General features: G+C 37.8%; 1 long non-coding RNA gene across 1 annotated transcript; it reads right to left on the reverse strand.

Moving 5' to 3' along the window:
• Positions 1-402: 402 nt before the first annotated feature.
• LOC147578487 (uncharacterized) lies at positions 403-5139 on the reverse strand. The gene is made up of 2 exons (XR_015254297.1): positions 4733-5139; positions 403-562 (listed from the first exon to the last, which is right to left on the reverse strand). It is a non-coding gene; the product is annotated as an uncharacterized LOC147578487 (long non-coding RNA).
• Positions 5140-7371: the final 2232 nt, after the last annotated feature.

The following is a 7371-nucleotide window of genomic DNA, read 5'->3' on the forward strand; positions in this document are numbered from 1 at the left end:
CAATGCCTCCTACTGGTCAAACTCAACCGGAAGCTGAAAAGCAAAGCAGCTTGTGTCTGAGATGCAGAGATATTAGAATCTTAGGACATAGAACATGGCAGGGAAGAGAAGAGCAGATAATGGATCTGGAGTGGCAATGGGATAACACAGCCAGGGAGGAAAGGTAGTAATGTGCTCTCCATGTGGAACAGAGACAATGGAGGTCCTTTTCAAACTGTCTACCTTTGACCTGCTTTCCCAAAGTTTCTGGTTTTGATGGGGGTAACGGCAACACTGAAGTCCCCCTGAAGCAAGTAAGTTCAATTCCAAGTGGCTCTACAATCAGGTGGGGAATCAAGCAGTGAAGAGGAACAAAGAGACACTATTCAGTCACAGGAGGAAATAAAAACACTTCAGCACCACTTAGAAGTTGGGAATTGGTTGATTGCATTCTCTAGATTTCATCTGTTACCCTCTGACCTTCAACATTAGAGTTGGCAGCAAAAGAGGAACAGCACATTCCAGGAAACACTTTCTGATGGCCAGGGCAGAATGTTTCCTACTGCAAGGATGACATCTATACCTGTAAAATAAGAACAAATGTGACCGGTCCTGAGTGACAAGAAAGTGCTCTGAGAAGTTTCTGAGTACATCGGGTGAGGGGTGGTCCATTCCAGAGAAGAGAGATAATGGAATTCATGCCTTCTGAATAGATGGGTTCTTAGGTAGTATTTGGAATCACTGTGATGGAGCTACTATTTACAGTCTAAACTGTAAGTCATGTATCTTACATCAACTCTCTCTCTCTCTCTCTCTCTGTGTATATATATTTATATTATATACATATTATATATTTATATTATATATATTATATATTTATATTATATATATATAATATATATTTTCTTTTGGTGATGGCAATGATGCGTGAGTATAACGATAATTTAAAATTTTTGTTATCTCCCACACTTGGTTTAATTTTTAGATATATTTTCACATCAAAAACGAGGTTCAAAACATAAGGTCTATGGTTTTAATTCTTTCAGCCAGAATCACAGTATCACTACAAAGATGTTTTAGAACACTGATGAGTTTAAACAAGGAGGAAAGTTTTCAGTGAAGAGTTAAATTTGAAGGTTGGTGGCCTATAGGCTAAGAAAGGGGCTGTTGCAGATAGATAAGATCACGCGAGGGTGACTGCAAGAAAAAAATGAAGGAATGTTCAGCTTTAAAAAACAAAATAGAACAAAACCAGAGTACATTTCCTTTCTTTTGTCTTTATACAATAAATACTTATTTTCAGTGGAAATCTCATCAAGCCGTCAAGTCAGTTGATTTGAGCTGGGAATCTGAATTCTCAAAATAAAAGTTAATCCCAGCCATATTACCTGCCATGGAGATTTTGTGTTCAATAAAAAGAGCCTTGCTCTTTGGGTACCTCACATCTCTGTGAGGAGTTTGTTCCTAATCTTTATTTCCTCCATCCACCTCAAGCACAAAAGATCAGATGGCAAGCAGCATTTTGTATCTAACATCTAAGTAACTGGCATAGTATAGTGTTTCACTTCTTCAGAGGATAAATATGCCAGGAAATCAAATCGTTCTAACATAGCCCCAGACTAGCAACACGTTTCCTAATTGTTGGCAAATGTGCGTGTGTGTTTATAACACCTCACATGGTTTCATTTAGAAAAACTGTATTGTGTGGGTTGTTGTTTTTTTTTTTTTTTTTACATACATATATAGGTGATCCTGGTAATCACCACTTTACATAAGCATGTGTACTCTTCCTTCATTTTTATGCAAATCCTTTCCACAACCAGACAGGTGCATTGTCTGCTTTCTATTCATCATCAAGAAATCCAATAACTTGGCTGTGTACCTACATCTGGTTAGGGTTTGACCCAATATGTACTTGAATGTGGATTTCAAACACACGCAGGTGTTGAGCCTATCAGAGCTACTAGCAATTGGAATCTCGTTCACCCCTGCAAAGGCAACCAGTGATTTAAAAAAAAAAAAGAAAAAAAAGATTATAATTTGGACTTCGATGCCTAGGTCTTTTGGTAGGGGGAAGGGGAGGGGAATTTGTTTATTTAATTACTGGAGCACCACTGAGAACTAGGTTCTCTAAAATTCTGTTATGCAGTGAAATGTAGCTTCATGTAACTTTTGAGAACTGACATATAAAATGAAAAAATTGAATTGAATTTCAAAATCAAAGGAAGACACACAGCCTATGTTTGGTAGTGTATTTTTCACAGTGTTTGCCTACAAAAGTGACCTTCTCAATGGAGCACAGAAGTCAGGAAAGAGCTGGACTCTGGAGACAAGACAACAAGCCGTCCATAACAAATGGTAACATTGCAGCTCTTCTCCTTCACCAGCACCCCCTCCCCACCCCCCCCACCCCCCAGTGTGCTTGAAGGAGGACACGGATGCCACTACATATAGGCAGCTATTAATCAAAGAGCCCCTTTTGGATACTCACATGTTGAGAAGATTAAGGCCTATTTTTAGTTTTCAGGGAACAGAACTGCTAACACATAAGGTCACAATCAGTTGCTCTATAGCAACGAAGATTTACATGCCCACAAGAGAGAGGAAGTAAAAAACAAGAAAGGCCAAGATAGCTTTGAAAACTGTCTGTTGTCTCATGGCCATGCAAACAGCTTAAAAGCCTGTGAGAATGGAGGGGGGGAAATGGACCGCCCATATATCAATGACCAATTTATAATCTTGTAAACGTGCCCTTAATTCATAAGGCAAATTCTGTTGGCAGCGTAGGGATTTGGAAGGAAGAAAACCACTTTGTACCTACAGCAGACAGAAAAAGGGAATAAGGAGGGAAGGAAGTTCTAAAGGGAGTGTTGACAAGGCATGGGCTCAAAAATGACTGAAAAAGATATAATGAGCTCATACTGGGCACTAGAAAGGATGAGAGAAGAGGACACACCACAGGGGGAGAAACAAACAGATTTAGCATATACTTTACACCAAGGAGAAAAAGGGAGGGAGGGAAGAGAAAATGTGGTTTGTCATTATAGAACATCCTTCTGGCAGGCTAGACAGAGTATGCTGCTTCTGGAATTGAGACAGAAGCCAGCTCCTTCCCCCTCTGTCTGAATGGCACATAGCTCACTCCTCCCTGAGGTCCAGGGAACATGTCAAGGCATCATGAACCTAGGTCAGTGAAGAGCTTCCTTAAATAGGGAGAGCTTTCTAAATGATAAACAAAGTCCACTGAAACCTCTCAGGGTAAAGACGACATCTCAGACAATTATTATATCTCTAAATGTTCTTTTCAACGCTGGTGGCCTGAAAAGCGTTAAAACACTTTCAGAGTTGTCTGAACGGAATCCAGAGGGGCTCTGACATGGGTAGAGTTGATTCTGTAGGTAGCATTCACAATCCTTTTAAATTATCGTATTTCTTGTTTTATGGATCCTCACGATTTGATGTATCCACGACATTCAACAAACATTTATGAAAAACCTACTATTCTAATTATTTTCCCAGATGTTGGACTAAAAGAAACACAGAGATGAATAAGAAGAGATCTCTGTTCTTGAAGAGTTTGGAACAGGCAGAGTTGAAAAGTATCAGTTTCTAGTTTAATGGTTGGTAGTGTTTGAATTAAAAAAAAAAAAAAAACTCTCAGCATTATTTCTTTTCCTGACTTATCCTAGGGGTGAACTAAATATTTAAGTGTATTATAAAAGATCATATTCTCTTTACTATTTTTTTCTTTCACCTGAGAATTCCCATCAGCATTGAAACTGGAAACACACTTTGTGGTTTCTCCAAATTTCACTGACTTCAGCATGTTAAAAAGAATACCCGAAAGGCAGATATGCTTTTCTTCTATGCTACTTCTCAATTCTTTCTTCCCCTCCTTCTGCTTAGAAAAAAAAAATCTTATAACTCTAAACTGGTCTCCTGCTTGGATTAATTTTCTTCACCAAAACAGTGACCATTGTCAAATGCCTCGCATCTCCATGGAAACTGTTTCCTTGGCCATAGACAAAGGTCTGCCTATAATACAATGCCAGGAGAGTGTCTGAGGTTGTAGACCCCTTGTTTAAAAAGCACAGTGCAAGGGTATAGTGTAGATTTATATTATTTCTGCCTGTCTGCTGCAGCTGGTGGGCCTTCATTCCAAAATAATATTTTTTCAAATGAAGTAGCAGAAAACAGCTTTACATTTTTGTTATCCCTTCCAGCACAAAATAAAAAATGCCTGTGCTGCCACTACCTGATTCAATCAAGTGGAGTACATTCGATACCCACAGGCTACAAGTGCTGGAAAAGCTGACTTGTATTTTAATTAATAATGTGCTACACTTTTTCAACAGCCAGGCCTTTGGCAATCTGATTTGCTTTGTTCATTATTTGCTGTAAACAATTTTTAAACAACATGTAGGCAACTCTATTTCTGAATATCTCCTGCTAATTCATAACATTAACAAAAACGTAGAGGAGATTTTTTTTTCTTACTTGTAAAAAAAAAAAAACCCTAATTAAACTTTAATCATAGCCAATAGAGACTTTGAGATAGGAATATTGGGGTTCATATGTTCAAAATATAAAATTAAATATTTTAATACAAAAATAGAACAAACATTACACACACAGACACATACACACACACACACACATATATATACCTCTATACATACATATATATATACCTTAACCTATAAATATATATATTTATGCATACATATATACACATACATATATACATATATACACATATTCTGCCAGTTCACTAAAGTACATAGAACCAGGATGAAGCATAGGCATTAATTAAAAATCTGGTGACACAAAATGGAAAAAATTCCATAGTTGTTATTTGGTACGGTGCTATGGACTGAACCATGACTCTCCCAAATTTAGATGCTGGAACCCTAACCCCCATGTGACAGTATTTGAGATAGCACCTTTATAGAAGTAATTAAAGTTAAATGAGGTCATAAATGTTGGGCCTTGACCCAATACAATTCATATTCTTATAAGAGACACCAGAAAACTGTATCCATGCCATGTGAGGGCACAGCAAGGAGGTGGCTGTCTGCAAGCCAGGAGGAGAGCTCTTAGCAGAAACTGACTCAGCCAGCATCTTAATCTTGAGTTACTCAGGCTTTAGACCTATGAGAAATAAATTTCTGTTGTTTAATCCATGAAACTTATGGTGTTTTGCTATGGCAGTCAAAGCTGACTAATACATGTGGAAAAGGAAATTGAAAGTGTTGAATAACTTGCATTATATTAAATAGAATATATATACCTCCTCACCAAATAGAAGTGATGGGCATTGGAGGGCACTTGCTGGAGTGAGCACTGAGTGTTGTATATAAGCGATGAATCACGGGAATCTACCCCCAAAACCAAGAGCACACTGTATACACTGTATGTTAACCAACTTGGCAATCAATTACATTAAAAATAAAGAAAAGAAAGGGAAAAAAAAGGGAAATGAATGGTTAATCTTCATTTCCACAGGACCAGACCTTCTGAGAATAGCATTAAAGATTAAGAAAGAGGACTTGATTTAGACACGAAGAGTAACTTTAGAATTAGGGACATATATGGAAAGAATAATTTCTTTCCTTTGTATGGAGCTTTACAGATAGCAAACCACCTTCCTACAAGTTGGCCTTCCATCATCCCTATAAATGCAATAAGAATTAGTATGTCTATCTTTAAAACGAGGAAACTGATCAAGACTACACAAGTTATCACTGGCGGCACAATGAACAGGGGATGAAGGATATACCTGCAGAAAAAGGATTAGAATCTTTCTGGCCATGAGTGTAGTACATAATGAGAGGTATAAAAGGACCAGTTTCGAAGTCTACTTTCCAAATATGCATAGCTAACAAGAAGAATTTGTTTTTAATTTTCTCCTCGTTTAACTTCACTTAATAGTATATTCCAAAATCAATGACCATTCCCATCACATTAACATTATCTACCAAATAAAAACTTCCATAGGACAACAGTGACTATAACTATAGCTGAGGTGAACTTGGGTTGATATCTTCAAACAAAAAACCATTAATACATTTATTAACCTGTGAATATTTCACCTAACAGATATTCAATAAACATCTATTTTGTTTCAGACATTACGTTTAGTGCTGAGTATATAATGGTGAAGAAGATAATTATGGCCCCTACCCTTAAGGAGCTGATACCCATTAATGCTAGTTCCAGTAAGCCAACATGTACTGAGAATCTATTAGGTAGCAACCACGAGATAGACAAGAAAATAAATATGGAAAAGTAAGATTTGATGATTGTAAGAAAAAATGATAAAAAGTTTTAATGCAGTATAATTATGATCACGTAGAAGTATGGGCTAGACACCATGGTTTCATGAAGTCAGAGACAGTCAACTCTTCTCGTGAAGGGGAATCAGAAACTACTTCATTTGAATTTTGCAGAATGAAAGGAAGAGCACTAGGTGCAGATTGTGAGGAAAGGCCTTTCGTTCAGGTGTAATAGCTGGCATAAATATATACAGGTCAAAATAAAGAGTAGGACCGGAGCAAAATCTTTCAGTTTCACATATTTTCATCTTTTTGGTAGATGGGTAAGGTGTAACCATGGATATATTCTGAGGGATAAAGAGCAATGAGGCTGAAGGTATAAATGGAACCAAATCATAAAAAGCTTTAAATGCCACAAAAAATAAATTTGCTTTGTTTTATAGGAAATCGGAAACCACCGTGGAGTTGTAAAGAGAGCGCTGAAATGATCAGACCTGTGTTTTTGGCAGATCTCTAACAAGAACGTGGAAAACAGGGTGGACAAATGTGAAACTGGAACCCAGGCGATATTTGGAATAGTCAAACTGGGGTTAACAAGGACCTCAACCAAGGCACTGACAGTGAAAATGAAACTCGTTTGCTGATACGGTTAATCACAAAGATCATCCAGCTTGCTTTCTTATTTTACGAACAAGACCTTCTTAGCCAGAGAGAACAAATGACTTATCCAGTGGCACATAGAACCAAGGTTAGAGCTCGGATCCCCTCATTTCCATTCCACCCCACCGGCCTCTACGTGGGAAGGCCTCACTCTCATCTTTATCTTATTTCACATAATGATAAGCACCTGACTTTCCAGGTCATCCTTCTCTTGGTCTTTTCATAGACTTCCACTCAAGCCTGATGCATTGCTGATCACATAATTAATATACAACATAGGTGGAGACTGAAGGATGTCCATGCCACTGAAAGCTGCTTCTTATTTCTGAGGGCTTTCAGTCTTAAAATAATTCATGAGCTATTAAGTGCAGGCACGAAAGCTGTCCCGTACCCAGCCAGTCACACAATGTCACATCAGTTGAGCCAGATCCAGAACAGAGTCTGAAGAGAAATGGTT

Source organism: Puma concolor, chromosome C1 (assembly GCF_028749965.1).
Source record: "Puma concolor isolate L17-30 chromosome C1, mPumCon1.1.hap2, whole genome shotgun sequence".
Lineage (NCBI taxonomy): Eukaryota > Metazoa > Chordata > Mammalia > Carnivora > Felidae > Puma > Puma concolor.